Source organism: Phyllobates terribilis, unplaced genomic scaffold (assembly GCF_046119375.1).
Source record: "Phyllobates terribilis strain yellow unplaced genomic scaffold, ASM4611937v1 Scaffold_2__4_contigs__length_985480577, whole genome shotgun sequence".
Classification (NCBI taxonomy): domain Eukaryota; kingdom Metazoa; phylum Chordata; class Amphibia; order Anura; family Dendrobatidae; genus Phyllobates; species Phyllobates terribilis.
Genome location: NW_027362762.1, coordinates 315,562,273 through 315,579,696, shown reverse-complemented (window position 1 = coordinate 315,579,696; position 17,424 = coordinate 315,562,273).

The window sequence follows — 17,424 nt, the reverse complement described above, 5'->3', positions numbered from 1 at the left end:
TCTGCACGAACCATCACCAGAACGTCCACTTCCACGTCCCTTGCCACGCTCCTTGCCCATTGTAAATGAAGTAAAATAGCTTACACTTGCACTATCAATGGAAAAACGGTAATAAAGAGTAGATTAGAACCGTGGAAGAGGAAAACCGCAGTTCCACAGCGATTTGACCCGTGGAACTGCGAAACCACACTGGGATGTCGGGCCTACACAAGACTATTTTCAACAGATATATTTTTGTGTCACAACAGTCAGGAGACACTACTGTTTTTCTTTACGGAAAAAACTACCAAAAGCTGAATAATAGAGATTTTTTACCGTGGGATGGCAAAACCACAGTTATTGTTTACTGGGGTATACCACACTTTTTTAAATAGAGATATTTGCGGCTGAACAGTGAGCGACACACTCAAACTGTTTTTTTTTTTAGATACAAATGGCCCAAAATGGATAATACAGAGGTTTGAACCGTGGAAGTGCAAAACAACACTTCTGTTTCTCTAGCCTACACCAGACTATTTTCAACAGTTATATTTGTGTCTGAAAAATCAGAGACACGATTTTTTTTTTTGGGGGGGGGGGGGACACCAAAAGGTTAATAAGATGGGTATTTGTACAGTGTGAAGGAGGAAAAAAAAAGGAGGATTTAGATGGAAAAAAAGGATTTTTCCTGGCCCCCGACACCTGGTGCTAAGTCCAGCAATTTCAGCAAAAGGAGCACACAGGACTGTAATGCAGCGTTTGCTGGTATAACCACTGTGTCTCCTATACAGCCTGCCTGCCTGGTATCTGGGATGGATATTTGTCCTGAAAAGGACTGTTTGTTTGTTCTGGCAGCCTTTACAGACCCTACACTAACTATTTCGCAGTTTATATCTCTCCCTAAATCAGCAGCGCTGTCCCTACACTGTCTAATCCGGAGCGACTGTGTCCAAGATGGCGGCGCCCCGTTTTAAATACTCGAGGTGACGCTGTGCGGCCAGCCAATCACTGTAATGCCCACAACCAACATGGCTGCAGCATTACAGTGACTGGCTGGCAATCCCTGCATGCTCATTGGCTCTGTAAAGAGCGCCAAACATGCAGGGCGGAGACCCGAGCTCCCGCCCGAGTAACCCGGAAATGCTCGGTGCTCGCCGAACATCCCGAGTAGCGTGATGCTCGGGCGAGTACCGAGCAGTCTCGAGCATGTTCGCTCAACACTAATGTTAATGCACACCTGAAACACATTGCTTCTTTGTGTAGCATCATGGGAAAGTCTAATAAAATCAGCCAAGATATCAGGACGGTACAATTTCAAGATACCTGAAGGTGCCTCGTTCATCTGTACAGACAATTATACGCAAGTACAAACAAGATGGGAATGTCCAGCCATCATACTGCTCGGGAATGAGATGGGTTCTGCGTCCCAGAGATAAACATGCTTTGGTCCGACATGTGCATATCAACCCAAAGACAAAAGCAAAAGACCTTGTGAAGATGATGTTGGAAGCTGAAAGGCCACTCTGCCAGGAAGAAGCCATTACTCCAAGATAAACATAAAAAAGCCAGATTAATGTTTGAAAATGCACACAGAACCAAACACCTTGACTTTTGGAGACATGTCCTGTGGTCTGATGAAACTAAAATTTAACTTTTTGGACATAATGATCATCGTTACGTTTGGAGGAAAAATGGAGGAGCTTGGAAGCCTAAGAACACCGTCCCAACTGTGAAACACGGGGATGGCAGCATCATGTTGTGGGGTTGTTTTGCTGCAGGAGGGACTGGTGCACTTCACAAAATAGATGGCATCATGAGGAAAGAAGATTGTGGCAATACTAAAGCAACATCTCAAGACATCAGCCAGGAAGTTAAAGCTTGGGCGGAAATGGGTCTTCCAAATGGACAATGACCCAAAGCATTGCCAAAATGGTAACAAAGTGGCTTAATGATAACAAAGTCAATGTTTTGGAGTGGCCATCACAAATTCCTGATCTCAATCCTATTGAAAATTTATGGGCAAAGCTGAAAAGGCAGGTGCAAGCAAGGCGACCTACAAACGTGGATCAGTTACAACAGTTTTGTCAGGACGGATGGGCCCAAATTCTGACCAACTATTGTGAGAAGCTTGTGGAAGGATATCCCAAACGTTTGACCCAAGTCATTCAGTTTAAGGGCAATGGTACCAAATACTAATGAAATGTATGTAAACTTTTGCCTTTGCAGTAAGTAATAAAAATGCCTTAAAACATTCCCTCTCTCTCATTATACTGGCATTTGGAAAATATTAAAAATTATGGTAATCCTAATTGACCTAAAATGGGAAAGGTTTATTCTGATTTCATGTCAGATTTTTGGAAAAACATGCATATGTGTCTTTTTATAGAGTGTATGTAAACTTCTGGTTTCAACTGTACATGTATATATACACTGCTCAAAAAAATAAAGGGAACACTCAAATAACACATCCTAGATCTGAATAAATGAAATATTCTCATTAAATACTTTGTTCTGTACAAAGTTGAATGTGCTGACAACAAAATCACACAAAAATCATCAATGGAAATCAAAATTATTAACCAATGGAGGCCTGGATTTGGAGTCACCCCCAAAATTAAAGTGGAAAAACACACTACAGGCTGATCCAACTTTGATGTAATGTCCTTAAAACAAGTCAAAATGAGGCTCAGTATTGTGTGTGACCTCCACGTGCCTGTATGACCTCTCTACAACACCTGGTCATGCTCCTGATGAGGTTGCGAATGGTCTCCTGTGGGATCTCCTCCCAGACCTGGACTTAAGCATCCACCAACTCCTGGACAGTTTGTGATGCAACGTGACATTGGTGGATGGAGCGAGACATGATGTCCCAGATGTGCTCAATCGGATTCAGGTCTGGGGAATGGGCGGGCCAGTCCATAGCTTCAATACCTTCATCTTGCAGGAACCGCTGACACACTCCAGCCACATGAGGTCTGGCACTGTCCTGCATTAGGAGGAACCCAGGGCCTACCGCACCAGCATATGGTCTCACAAGGGGTCTGAGGATCTCATCTTGGTACCTAATGGCAGTAATGCTACCTCTGGCGAGCACATGGAGGGCTGTGCGGCCCTAAAATGAAATGCCACCCCACACCATTACTGACCCACTGCCAAACCGGTCATGCTGAAGGATGTTGCAGGGAGCAGATCGCTCTCCATGGCGTCTCCAGACTCTGTCACATCTGTCACATGTGCTCAGTGTGAACCTGCTTTCATCTGTGAAGAGCACAGGGCGCCAGTGGCGACTTTGCCAATCCTGGTGTTCTGTGGCAAATGCCAAGCGTCCTGTACGGTGTTGGGCTGTGAACACAACCCCCATCTGTGGACGTCGGGCCCTCATACCACCCTTATGGAATTGGTTTCTAACCGTTTATGCAGACACATGCACATTTGTGGCCTGCTGGAGGTCATTTTGTAGGGCTCTGGCAGTGCTCCTCCTGTTCCTCCTTGCACAAAGGTGGAGGTAGGGGTCCTGCTGCTGGATTGTTGCCCTCCTACGGCCCCCTCCACGTCCCCTGGTGTACCGGCCTGTCTCCTGGTAGTGCCTCCAGCCTCTGGACACTACGCTGACAGACACAGCAAACCTTCTTGCCACAGCTCGCATTGATGTGCCATCCTGGATGAGCTGCACTACCTGAGTAAATTCTGTGGATTGCAGAGTCCGTCTCATGCTACCACGAGTGTGAAAGCACAACCAACATTCAAAAGTGACCAAAACATCAGCCAGAAAGCATTGGCACTGAGATGTGGTCTGTGGTCCCCACCTGCAGAACACTCCTTTATTGAGGGTGTCTTGATAATTGACAATAATTTCCATCTATTATCTATTCCATTTGCACAACAGCATGTGAAATTGATTGTCAATCAGTGTTGCTTCCTAAGTGGACAGTTTGATTTCACAGAAGTTTGATGTACTTGGAGTTATATTCTGTTGTTTAAGTGTTCCCTTTATTTTTTTGAGCAGTGTATATAGGTGTGTGTGTGAGGACATACATGTGTATGTATGTGCTCTGTATACAGGTGTTTATGTGCTCCATGTATATATACATATATATGTGTGTGTGCCATGTGTGTGTATATATGCGTGTGTGCTAAGTGTATATATACATGTGTGTGTTACCTACAATGTGTATGTAGAATCCACTTTTATAAACACCAACAGTGCAGACAAGAGTTCATAGGTGTAAACAAGTCAGAAATTGCCCAACGAATGAGAAAAATGCTGCTCACTCATCAGATGATTGAATTGTTTATGGTGGAACAAAAATTGTTCTCGGTGGCACATCGCCCAATGTAAATAGCAGAAGTGCTGCTAATGACATGATACTGTTTGTGGACAGATTGATCTATTAGTGATTGTTCTGTGTCCACCATTCTTCGTCAGCTGGTGTGAAGAGTCCGGTAAACAAGTACTGAACGGCTTCAATATTTTCAATCATGCTCATTGAACAGTCTGAACTCAGTGTATTTAAATGCAGCTGAAATGTTTGCGTATAATGGTGCAATATTTGAATATTTAGGGCCCTAATTTAAACTTTTGTCCAGGGTGCCATTTTGTCTACATTAATAAAAAAAGAGGAATTGCTACAAAATGCCAGATTGAAAATCTAAATATATGGTTTATTTCTTAAAATGATCTGCACTAATAACAGTTCCATACTGGACCTTTAGGCCCCATTTTAGGGTCATAGCTATGGCCCAACAAAGATGGCATGACAATTCCCTTTTATGGCATATTGACATCATAAATGGGTTCCTCTACTGGGACTTTATTAGACATAGAGTAGAATAGCTAGTGGGCCAGAACCTGTCAATTATTCAGCTGAAAGCACGTGATATTATATGCCAAAATGTATGTCCATAACAGCTGATCATTGGGGGGGGTTTAATAAGGACCCAAAGTGATCAATTAGTCCCTCCTAGTCCTTCTGTTGGCATCACACATATCTAATCTATGTGTGATGCTCTATTCTTTCTGTTCTAAATTGTCGGGTACCGATGTATGCCGCTGAGGAATTGCCGGCCGGCTTTTTCAAAGAGACGGGTGCATTGAAAACACTATTATTATTTTTTTTAATAAATCCTTTATCTGCCCCAGCCATCAGCTTAGCCTTCGCTAGAGATTAAAATTACAAGGATCCCTACGCCAATTTTTTTTTTAATAAATCCTTTATTTTAACACTAAATGACAAGTACAGTAATCAACACTATCACTGTACTTATTATATATGTGACTGACATGTTTCTATCTATCTAATCTATGTGTGATGCTCTATTCTTTCTCTTCTAAATTGTCAGGTACCGGTGTATGCCGCTGATGAATTGCCGTCGGGCTTTTTTAAAGAGACAAAAACACTATTATTTTTTTTTAATAAATCCTTTATTTTAACACTAAATAACAAGTACAGTAACCAACACTGTCACTGTACTTATTATATATGTGACTGACATGTTTCTATCTATCTAATCTATGTGTGATGCTCTATTCTTTCTCTTCTAAATTGTCGGGTACCGGTGTATGCCGCTGATGAATTGCCGGCTTTTTTAAAGAGACGGGTGCATGAAAATCGGAGGGCACTAGTGTGTTCCAAGTGCCCTGCTGTTTTTCATGTACCCTCCTATATACCCTGCCTGCCTGTCTGCCTATATATTCTGCCTGCCTGACGTTTAATTGAGCACTGTTCCCATCGATTTGGCCAATGTTTGACCTTCTGCAGACCGCCGGGGGGACCGCCAGGAAAATGCTCGAGTTTCCCATAGACTTACATTGGGCTTGTTGCTCGGGTCGAGCAACCGAGTATTCCAATGTGCTCGACCCGAGCTTCGAGCACCCGAGCATTTTAGTGCTCGCTCATCACTAATCAAGTTACATCTGCTTATTTAAAGTTTTGTGGTAGGAAGAAAGGGTAAGGCTCCGTTCCCACTATGCGTTTTTCAAGCGTTTTTGCCGTGGAAATTCTGCAGCGAAAATGCTTAAAAACACTTGGTAATACGTGCCCATGGTCCCCAATGATAATTCGCATGTGCTGTGCACATGCTGCGGAAATTTCCTCTGCGGATTATCATTGCGGAAAAATCCACAGCATGACCATTAATTTTGCGGACACGCAGCGTAATTACCGCCATTGACTTGCATTGAATCTACATGTGCATATGAGGATATTAAGTGATTCAATGTGCGGATGGTACCCGGGTCTGGAGAAGAGGAGGCTCTCCTCCAGACCCGGGTACCATAGTACCTGTAAAAAAAAGAATTTAAAATAAAAAATAAACATTTTACTTACCTTCTGATGGCCCCTGGTCTCCTGTATGATGCGTCCTGGCTCCCCGGTGGCTCGCGAAAGTGTAAAAGGACTTTCCATGACGTCATTTAGGCATGTGACAGGTCACGCGATCACTGACGTCGGCGGTTGCGTGACCTGTCACATTACTAAATGACGTCATGAAAGGTCCTTTTATACCACCACGAGCTGTACAAGAGACCGGGGGCCATCAGAAGGTGAGTATAATGTTTATTTTTTATTTTTTACCATTTTTATTCTTTTTTTTAACTATTAACTTGGTCACACTATATAAATCCATTCTGGTTGCATGGATTTATATAGTGTGACGAAGTTGTCAAGCACTTTTCCAAGTGATGCTAAAATCGCTTGGAAAAGCGCTTGATAACCCGCATGCAGAAATGCATGCAAAAACGCTTGACAAACGCTTCTACCTGGCAGGAAAAACGCATGTAAAATCTGCATGTGTTTTTCTTGCCAGGGAGATGCGGAAAAAATCTGCAGCATTTCTGCATCGTGGGCACTTAGCCTAAGAGCAAGAGGGAAACAAAAGCAGAAATGCAGAATGTCAAGGATAACAGCCGAGGAGGGGGAACAGAGGAACAGAGCTATTAAACTTTATATATTTAATCAAGGTAAAACACTAGGGAGAAAGTAGAGAAAATAGGGTCTTAATAGTGTTGAGCGAGCATGCTCGACACTGCTCGGTACTCGCCCGAGCATCACGCTACTCGGGATGTTCGGCGAGCACTGAGCATTTCCGGGTTACTCGGGCGGGAGCTCGGGTCTCCGCCCTGCATGTTTGGCACTCTTTACAGAGCCAATGAACATGCAGGGATTGCCAGCAAGTCACTGTAATGCCGCAGCCATGTTGGTTGTGGGCATTACATTGATTGGCTAGCCGCACAGCGTCACCTCGAGTATTTAAAACCAGGCGCCGCCATCTTGGACACAGACGGCGGAGATCAGCTGGTGTAGGGAAAGTGCTGCTGAGCTAGGGAGAGATTTATAGTGCGAAATAGGTAGTGTAGAGTCTCTAAAACCTGCCAAATCAAACAAACAGTCCTTCTCACTAATATCCATCCCAGATATCAGGCAGGCAGGCAGGCAGTATAGGAGACGCAGTGGTTATACCAGCAAACGCTGCATTACAGTCCTGTGTGGTGCTGCTCAAATTGCTAGAATTAGCTCCAGGTCTCGGGGGCCAGGAAAAATCCTTTTTTTTTTTCATCTAAATCTTCTTTTTTTTTTTTACTCCTTCACACTGTACAAATACCCATATTATTAACCTTTTGGTGTCCCCCCCCCCCCCCAAAAAAAAAAAAGTGTGTCTGTGACAGTTCAGACACAAATATATCTGTTTAAAAGAGTCTGGTGTAGGCCAGAGAAATAGAAGTGTGGTTTTGTAGTTCCACGGTTCAAACCTCTGTATTATCCACTTTTGGGCCATTTTTACCTAAAACAAAACAGTTTGAGTGTGTCGCTCACTGTTCAGCCGCAAATATATCTATTTAAAAAAGTCTGGTATACACCAGTAAATTATAACTGTGGTTTTGATGTTCCACGGTAAAAAATCTCTATTATCCTGCTTTTGGCATTTTTTGCCGTAAAAAAAAACTGTAATAGTGTCTCTCTGATTGTTCAGACACAAATATATCTGTTTAAAATAGTCTGGTGTGTGCCAGAGAAATAGAAGAGTGGTTTTGCAGTTCCACGGTTCAAACCTCTGTATTACCACTTTTGGGCCATTTTTACCTAAAATCTTCTTTTTTTTCTTTCCTCCTTCACACTGTACAAATACCCATCTTATTAACCTTTTGGTGTCCCCCCCCCCCCAAAAAAAAAAAAGTGTGTCTGTGACAGTTCAGACACAAATATATCTGTTTAAAAGAGTCTGGTGTAGGCCAGAGAAATAGAAGTGTGGTTTTTGCAGTTCCACGGTTCAAACCTCTGTATTATCCACTTTTGGGCCATTTTTACCTAAAAAAAAAGTTTGAGTGTGTCGCTCACTGTTCAGCCACAAATATATCTATTTAAAAAAGTCTGGTATACACCAATAAATTATAAATGTGGTTTTGCCGTTCCACGGTAAAAAATCTCTATTATCCAGCTTTTGGCATTTTTTCCGTAAAGAAAAAGAGTAATAGTGTCTCCCTGATTGTTCAGACACAAATATATCTGTTTAAAATAGTCGGGTGTAGGCCAGAGAAATAGAAGTGTGGTTTTGCAGTTCCACGGGTCAAATCTCTGTATTATTCTGCTTTTGACATTTTTTGCCGTAAAGAAAAACAGTAATAGTTTCTCCCTGATCGTTCAGATTGTTTAAAAGAGTCGGGTGTACGCCAGAGAAATAGAACTGTGGTTTTCCTCTTCCACGGTTCTAATCTCCTTTTTGTTACCCTTTTTCCAATGATAGTGCGAGTGTAAGCTATTTTACTTCATTTACAATGGGCAAGGCGCGTGCAAGGGACGTGGAACTGGACGTTCTGGTGATGGTGCGTGCAGAGGACGGGGCCGTGGCCAAGGTGAAAATGTGTCACAACCAACAGCCACATCTTCTCACTCCCAGGTCTTGACCGAATTACAAGGGAAGCACAGAACAACACCAGTATTGCGAACTGATCAGTGTGAACAGGTTACTCATTGGATAGCAGATAATACTTCCAGTTACCTGGGAACCACCACCTCCGGTCTGTCTTCCACACGGTCAAATCTTAGTAGCCGTGAGTCTCGACCGCATACTCCTCCTCACCCTGATGCTCCTTCCTCCCACCATGCCGAGTGTCGTCAGACAGCAACTGATCCCACACTTGGACACTCTGAAGAGCTGTTCACTGGTCCATTTCCAGATTTGTGCCCCTCACCTGCTCCACTTGAAGTGATGGAAGAGGAGATCCCATGTAGCGATGCTCAAATATTTGAACAGCCATGGCCACAGGAAGTCGACGCTGGCAATTTGTCACAAGAGGTGGACGATGATGAGACACAATTGCCAGGAAGTGAGGAGGAGGATCGTGGTGCGCAAGTGGAAGAGGAGGAGGTGGTGGATGATCTAGTAACTGACCCAACGTGGCAGGAGGACATGAAGAGTGAGGCCAGCAGCACAAAGGGGGAGGGAGGCAGAGTACCCCAACAGGCAGGAAGAAGCAGTGTGGTGGCCGCACACAGAAGGCAGGCAACAGTTCCCCTTAACACCAACACGAGGGATGTTGTCAGTACAACCTGTAGGTCTTCCAGAGTCTGGAATTTTTTTAAAGACTCTGCTGATAACCCCAAAAAGGCCATTTGTACCACCTGCCATGCCAGCATCAGCAGGGCTGACAAAACTACCAGCCTGACCACCACCAGCATGATAAGGCACATGGCAGCAAAGCACCTGACTTTGTGGGGTGCACCCCAGGGTCCACGACCAGTGTCAGCGGGTGTCACCACTGCTTCTTCCGCTGTTGTGCGTGCAATAGAAACACCTGTTGTGTGTGCAAGGCAATCCCCTGTCCATACTGCAAGCAAAGATGCCCCCTCCTCTCAGTCTTCACTTGTTATGACAGTTTCTCAAGAAACAGCATCAACGTCCATGTCCACGTCCCACCACAGCATTCAATTGTCCATATCCCAGACCTTTGAACGAAAGCGGAAATTCAGAGCCAACGCCACACAGGCCACAGTCCTAAATTCGCACATTTCACGACTGTTTGCGTTGGAAATGCTGTCTTTTAGGCTGGTGGAGACAGAATCCTTCTGCAACCAAATGGCGGTGGCCGTCCCTCGGTACTCGGTCCCCAGCCGACACTATTTTGCCCGGTGTGCCATCCCCGCACTACACAAGCACATGTCCCAAAACATCTGCTGTGCCCTCAACAGCGCAGTTACTGGGAGAGTCCACCTGACAACGGACACGTGGACAAGTGCTTGTGGCCAGGGACTGTACATCTCCCTGATGGCACACTGGGTAAACATAGTGGAAGTCGGGACCCAGTCGGACCTTGGGACGGAACACATCCTCCCCACATCGAGGATTGCGGGCCCTATGTCAGTCAGAGTTGCACCCACAGTGTACAGCTCCTGCGCATTATCCTTCTCCTCCTCCTCATGTTCAGCCTCCATCTCAGATATCACCACATCAGTTACAAGCTGGAAGCACTGCAGTACTGCCTCCGCCAAGTGGCAACAGGCTGTGCTGAAACTCATAAGCTTAGGTGATAAACCTCACACTGCTTGTGAGTTGTGGACAGCTGTGAAAGAGCAGGCAGATCTGTGGCTGAGACCGCTGAACGTACATCCAGGCATGGTCGTGTGTGACAATGGCCGTAGCCTGGTGGCGGCTCTGAGGCGAGGTGAGATCACACACGTACCATGCCTGACTCATGTGCTTAACCTCGTGGTTCAGCGGTTTCTTAAATCGTACCCTGAGTTGCCAGATCTGCTCGTCAAAGTACGCCGCCTGTCAGCTCATTTTCGCAAGTCGGCAACAGCTTCCGCCGCAATTGCTGTGTTGCAGCAGCGTTTGCAGCTTCCGGCACACCGATTGGTGTGTGATGTCACCACATGTTGGAACTCTACCCTCCACATATTGCAAAGGATTTGTGGGCAGAAAAGAGCAGTTGTGGAGTACCAGCTGCAACAAGGCCATTGATATTCAGGTCAGACTCCACACATAAGACATCTGGAGTGGACCTGGATGTCTGACATATGTACCATCTTGACAAACTTTGAGGAGTCCACCAAGATGGTGAGTGGCGATGACGCCATCATTAGCTTCAGCATTCCACTTGACTGTCTTTTGCAACGCTCTCTGCAGAGAATTAAAGAGGAGGCAGTGCAGCCAGAGTATGATGAGATGGATCAAGAAGCCGTAGCGGTCGATTACACACAGCCCAGCCTCATCTCATTCCAACGTGCACTGGGGGACAATGAGAGAGAGGAGGAGGAGGTGGAAGAACAGGATCTGGTATCATGCGCTGTAGACGGTAGTACCTGTACAACTGTCATACCGTCGGTTCAGTGTGGGTGGCCTGAGGACAGGGGGGAGGAGGAGGAGGAGAGCATGGTCAGTCGTCATCTTGGTGAGGACACGGAAGTCTTGCCCATTACCAGTCTGACATGCATGGCTGACTTTATGTTACGCTGCCTTAACCGTGACCCTCACGTTGTCAAAATGTTGGTTGACAGTCATTACTGGTTGGTGACACTTTTAGACCCCCGCTACAAGGAGAACTTTCACTCTCTTATTCCTGAGGTGGAGAGGTCTACAAAAATGGGGCAGTACCAGAAGGCCCTTGCTGCAGAACTGTTAAAAAAATTCCCATCTGAACATGCTAGCGGCAGAGGTCACAGTTCGTTGCCCAACCAAGGCGTACATGCGAGAGAGAGGCAACTCCAATCCAGCAGAGGCAGGGGAACACTGTCAACGTTCTGGGACAGTTTTCTCAGACCCGCCCAGCTTACAGGCCCTGAGGCACGGGGTACTCTCATAAGGAGTGGAAAGTTTCAAAAGATGGTGAGGGAGTACCTTGCCGACTGTACCAGCGTCTTCCGTGATTCCTCTGTACCTTTTATTTATTGGGTATCCAAGCTGGACACTTGGAATGAACTCGCTCTGTACGCCTTGGAGGTCCTGGCCTGCCCTGCCGCTAGCGTGTTATCGGAGCGTGTTTTTAGTGCCGCTGGGGGAATTATAACTGATAAGCGCACTCGCCTGTCAACTGACAATGGTGACAAGCTGACCCTTATCAAAATGAACAAGGGCTGGATTGGGCCAGACTTCTCATCACCACCAAATGACAGCAGAGTAACATAAAGTCAAATCCACTGTGTTATTTCGGGAGGTGTATTCACATGCACCGCTTCACACCCACACATGGGTATACGCTTCCCAATTTCGGCTGTTTTATGCTCTTCTCCTTATCCTCAGCCTCCACCACCACTATACCAAAAGGGTGACCGTGGTCCGTGTTGCAATTATTGCAAGCTCCTCCGTCCTTCTTTTTGGCAGCTTTTGCTTGGAAGGCATAAGCAAAGACTATGGGAAACCCACTCCCCAATAATGGGAATAATGTTTTTAAGATGTTGTACTGTATGGCTCTTGTAAGGGTCATTAAAACCGTCTTGTTAAGCTACTGTGACCTCCACTTCTCTTCCAAGGGGCATTAAAACCATCTTGTTAAGCTACTTTAACCTCCACGTCTCTTCCAAGGGGCATTAAAACCATCTTGTTAAGCTACTGTGACCTCCATCACTTTTCCAAGGGGCATTAAAACCGTCTTGTTAAGCTACTGCGACCTCCACGTCTCTTCCAAAGGGCATTAAAACCGTCTTGTTAAGCTACTGTGAACCCCACATCTCTTACGAGGGGCATTAAAACCGTCTTGTTAAGCTACTGTGAACCCCACATCTCTTACGAGGGGCATTAATACCGTCTTGTTAAGCTACTGCAACCTCCAAGTCTCTTCCAAGGGGCATTAAAACCGTCTTGTTAAGCTACTGTAACCTCAACGTCTCTTCCAAGGGGCATTAAAACTGTCTTGTTAAGCTACCGTAACCTCAACGTCTCTTCCAAGGGGCATTAAAACTGTCTTGTTAAGCTACCGTGACCTCCACCACTTTTCCAAGGGGCATTAAAACCGTCTTGTTAAGCTACTGTGACCTCCACCACTTTTCCAAGGGGCATAAAAACCGTCTTGTTAAGCTACTGTGACCTCCACGTCTCTTCTGAGGGGCATTAAAACCGTCTTGTGATGGAGGTCACAGTAGCTTAACTTTTCCAAGGGGCATTAAAACCGTCTTGTTAAGCTACTGCGACCTCCACGTCTCTTCCAAGGGGCATTAAAACCATCTTGTTAAGCTACTGCGACCTCCACGTCTCTTCCAAGGGGCATTAAAAACGTCTTGTTAAACCACTCTGAACTCCACAGCTCTTCCAAGGGGCATTGAAATGTTGTTTTTAATTAACTCTATCCTCCACGACTCTTTCAACGGGCTACTGCGTCCTCCACCACTTTTACAAGGGGCATTAAAACCGTCTTGTTAAGCTAGTGCGACCTCCACGTCTCTTCCGAGGGGCATTAAAACCATCTTGTTAAGCTACTGTGACCTCCACCTCTTTTCCAAGGGGCATTAAAACCATCTTGTTAAGCTACTGCGACCTCCACCACTTTTCCAAGGGGCACTAAAACCATCTTGTTAAGCTACTTTGACCTTCACGTCTCTTCCAAGGGGCATTTAAACCGTCTTGTTAAGCTACTGTAACCTCCACCTCTCTTCCAAGGGGCATTAAAACCGTCTTGTTAAGCTACTGCGACCTCCACCACTTTTCCAATGGGGCATTAAAACCATCTTGTTAAGCTACTGCGACCTCCACGTCTCTTCCGAGGGGCATTTAAACCGTCTTTTTACGCTACTGTGACCTCCACCACTTTTCCAAGGGGCATTAAAACTGTCATGTTAAGCTACTGCAACCTCCACGTCTCTTCCAAGGGGCATTATATCCGTCTTGTTAAGCTACTGTGACCTCCACGTCTCTTCCAAGGGGCATTAAAACCGTCTTGTTAAGATACTGTGACCTCAACTACTTTTCCAAGGAGCATTAAAACCGTCTTGTTAAGCTACTGCGACCTCCACGTCACTTCCGAGGGGAATTAAAACCGTCTTGTTAAGCTACTGTGACCTCCACGTCTCTTCCAAGGGGCATTAAAACCGTCTTGTTAAGCTACTGTGACCTCCACCACTTTTACAAGGGGCATTAAAACCGTCTTGTTAAGCTACTGCGACCTCCACGTCTCTTCCGAGGGGCATTAAAACCATCTTGTTAAGCTACTGCGACCTCCACGTCTCTTCCAAGGGGCAATAAAACCGCCTTGTTAAGCTACTGCGACCTCCACGTCTCTTCCGAGGGGCATTAAAACCGTCTTGCTCAGCTACTGTGACCCCCACCACTTTTCCAAGGGGCATTAAAACTGTCTTGTTAAGCTACTGTGACCTCCACGTCTCTTCAAAGGGGCATTAAAACTGTCTTGTTATACCACTCTGAACTCCACAGCTCTTCCAAGTGGCATTGAAATGTTGTTTTTAATTACCTCTAACCTCCACGACTCTTCCAACGGGCATTGCATTTCCTCCTAATTTTAGTCATCTTTTGCTTTGCAATGCAAAGGCAAAAACTAAGGGAGACCCACTCCCCAATAATGGGTAGAAGGTTTTTAGTACGCTGTAATCCACGTCTGTTTCAAGGGGCATTGCAGTTCCTCATAATTTTTGGAAAGCCTTCCATTCACTGCTTAGGCCAACAGTGTACAGGAGACCCAGTCGCTATAAATGGAAAAAATGGTTTAGTTAAGGCCCTCTGACCTCCTTGTCACTTCCAAGGGGCATTGGAGTGCCTCGAAATTTTTGGTAGGCATTGCACTCACTGTATGCCCTATAACTGTGTAGCCGAACCGCTCCTTTTGGTACAGAAGCATATCCTACAAGACATGTGTGGTTGACTGGCCTGATATTGATGTGAATGGTCCCTGTTCCTCCTGCTCTTTCTCCTTTGCCACCACCTCATCCATCATTTATCACCTGAAGCTTTGTTTTAACGGGAGTCATAGAACTGGGATAGTAGCAGGAAAACATCCAGCAATCCTCGGAGGAGGTAGGATACGCGCCAAAACGCTGACCACCTCAGGCCTAGCCGCTACTACATACATGCGCTTTCATTCCAAGAAAACAAATCAGATGCTAACTTCTATCATCATCATCATGCTCCTCACCTTGGCATTCTCAACTCCCCTGATGGAGAAGCCAGGGCCCACCGGAGGAGTCTGGTTCTCTGGTGGGCTCGTCCAATGCTGCCCTAAAGCAGGCCAGGCTAAGAAAAGTGTGGGGGAAGTTCCCAGGAGAAATAGGGGTGGCTGGGGACCTTTTATGGACACCCGGCCACCCCTAGGCAGCTGGGGACCGTTTGTGGACACCCGGCCGTGGGGCATCTGGGGCCCGAGTATGGACACCCGGTCGCCCCCTGGCGGCTGGGGACCGAGCGTGGACACCCGGCCGCTGGGTGGCTGGGGACTGAGTATGGATACCTCACTGCCAAAGCAGCCATGAGGTAGTGGCCAGCTTCGGCCTCCTCCAAACTAAAAGGCCCCATTTCAAATGCAAGCTAGCAGTATGTTATTGCAGCTTGCACGGGGGTGGGTGGTTGGCTGCATATTTGCGCTTGCATTGCAAGGAATGGGGGAGGTACAATTGACTACTGCCCTGGGACAAGGACTTGCACGGGGATACTTGCAAGTCTGCATCTTCTGATGCGGCAAGGATCACTTCTGATGGGCACACTTTTAGGTAGTGACCTGGGAGTCAGAGATGCTTCCAGGGGTCTTCCCCATGCTGTTCACATGTCTTTTCAGCACTGTATGTATGTGTCACACAGCACATGGCCAGATAAGGTTGTAAAATGTTAAAATGACATTTCCCGGTGAATGCATTTGTCACAGTTGAAAGCAATATAAAAGTGCAAAAACGCATAAAAAATGCGACTTGTGAACATAGCCCAAGGTGTAGAGGAGTATTTTTGTTTTTTATTATTTATTTTACCTTATACTCAAGTCTTTACCCTGGAAAGGAAGTTCCTTAACATATTTCACAGGAAAACCGTTTCAGTTTCGTTTTTGAACGTTTTATTGTGAGCCCGTTAAAGTGGCTTAATACCTCTGACCATGTTGTTGACAGCAGTGACCTGGGGGTCAGAAATGCTTCCTGGGGCGATCCCAATGCTGTCCCCATGTCTTTTGAGCACTGTCACTATCGTTTTGGGCACTTTTTAGGCTTTCTACAGACTGCCGGGGGTGCCGCCGCAAAAATGCTCGGGTCTCCCATAGACTAACATTGGGCTCGTTGCTCGGGTCGAGCACCCGAGTATCACGGTGAGCTCGGCCCGAGCTTCGAGCACCCGAGCATTTTAGTGCTCGATCAACACTAGTAGGCACACTATCCGACATACAATTGGAGCTATCTATCAGATTGTACTAACCTGATTTTTGATTTAAAAAGCATTTAAAAACGTTGTACAGCTGTTGCGGATCCACGGGTTGCAAAACCGACATGCATGAGGATAGTAATAATTTGTGGATGCCTCCGGCGTTGCTGTGTATGGAAGACGTCAATTCTCAGGGATTTATTCAAACGTGGTTTTTATTCAACGCGTTTCAAAGTGTCTAGCACTTCTTCAGGAAATGACCACATTTACATGGCCGAGTGCTATCCGATATTTATGGGGCAGTGTGGAGCTGCTATTTTTTTCTCATATCGATTTAGCATGAGAAAGAAAAAAATTCACAGCATGCTGTGAGTAGCTCCAAAATTCTAATCATGTGCACCCATACAAGTCTATGGGTGCTTGTGAAAACATCGGACTGCACTCCGATGTCGTACGAGTGCAGTTCGACATTCGCGGACTCAGACAATGGATAAATTAAGTTCTCCGTCTTCTCTGCATTTGTGATACAATTCTCGCATGCGATAGAATCAGATCACACTTAGATGACACTCGGCCAAAAGAAAGATACTGCACTGACAATCTCCCTCTGGTTTAGTAAAGTAAATGAAGTGATGTTAATGGAAGAACTCACTTCTATGATTAATAACTTTTATGACCGTTTCCGCAATACCTGGTTTTATTGGATGGAATTCAGAACGTCAGATGACTCTCGAGCCTTTATAGGGGAGAACTGATCTGCGCTCTTTGGCCTCATTTGAGAACACTTTTTCATAGGCCGTCCCTTCCCTATCCCCCACCTCCCTCTCCTCTTTTTACCTTGGGTTTCTTCTGCTGTTCTTTTTTTCTGTTTTTTCATCTTTGTTATTTTTTCTTCTTCGTTTACTTTTACGTCAGGTTTGCTATAATTGGCTTAAGCAATTTGGATATGTATGTTTATATCTTGCTATTTAATGCTCAAATGATGCTGCTATTCTACATAATCCTCAGGATTTGAGCAACCGGTTTTGGTTAATGTCTCCATTGTGCAGTAATTGTTTCTTTGTATGGTTTGTACCTTATGACTGTATTTTGTTGTTATTTTTTCTCTGTTTTACTCAATAAATAAAGATAAAGTTTAAAAAAAAAAGATGACACTCGACCAACACT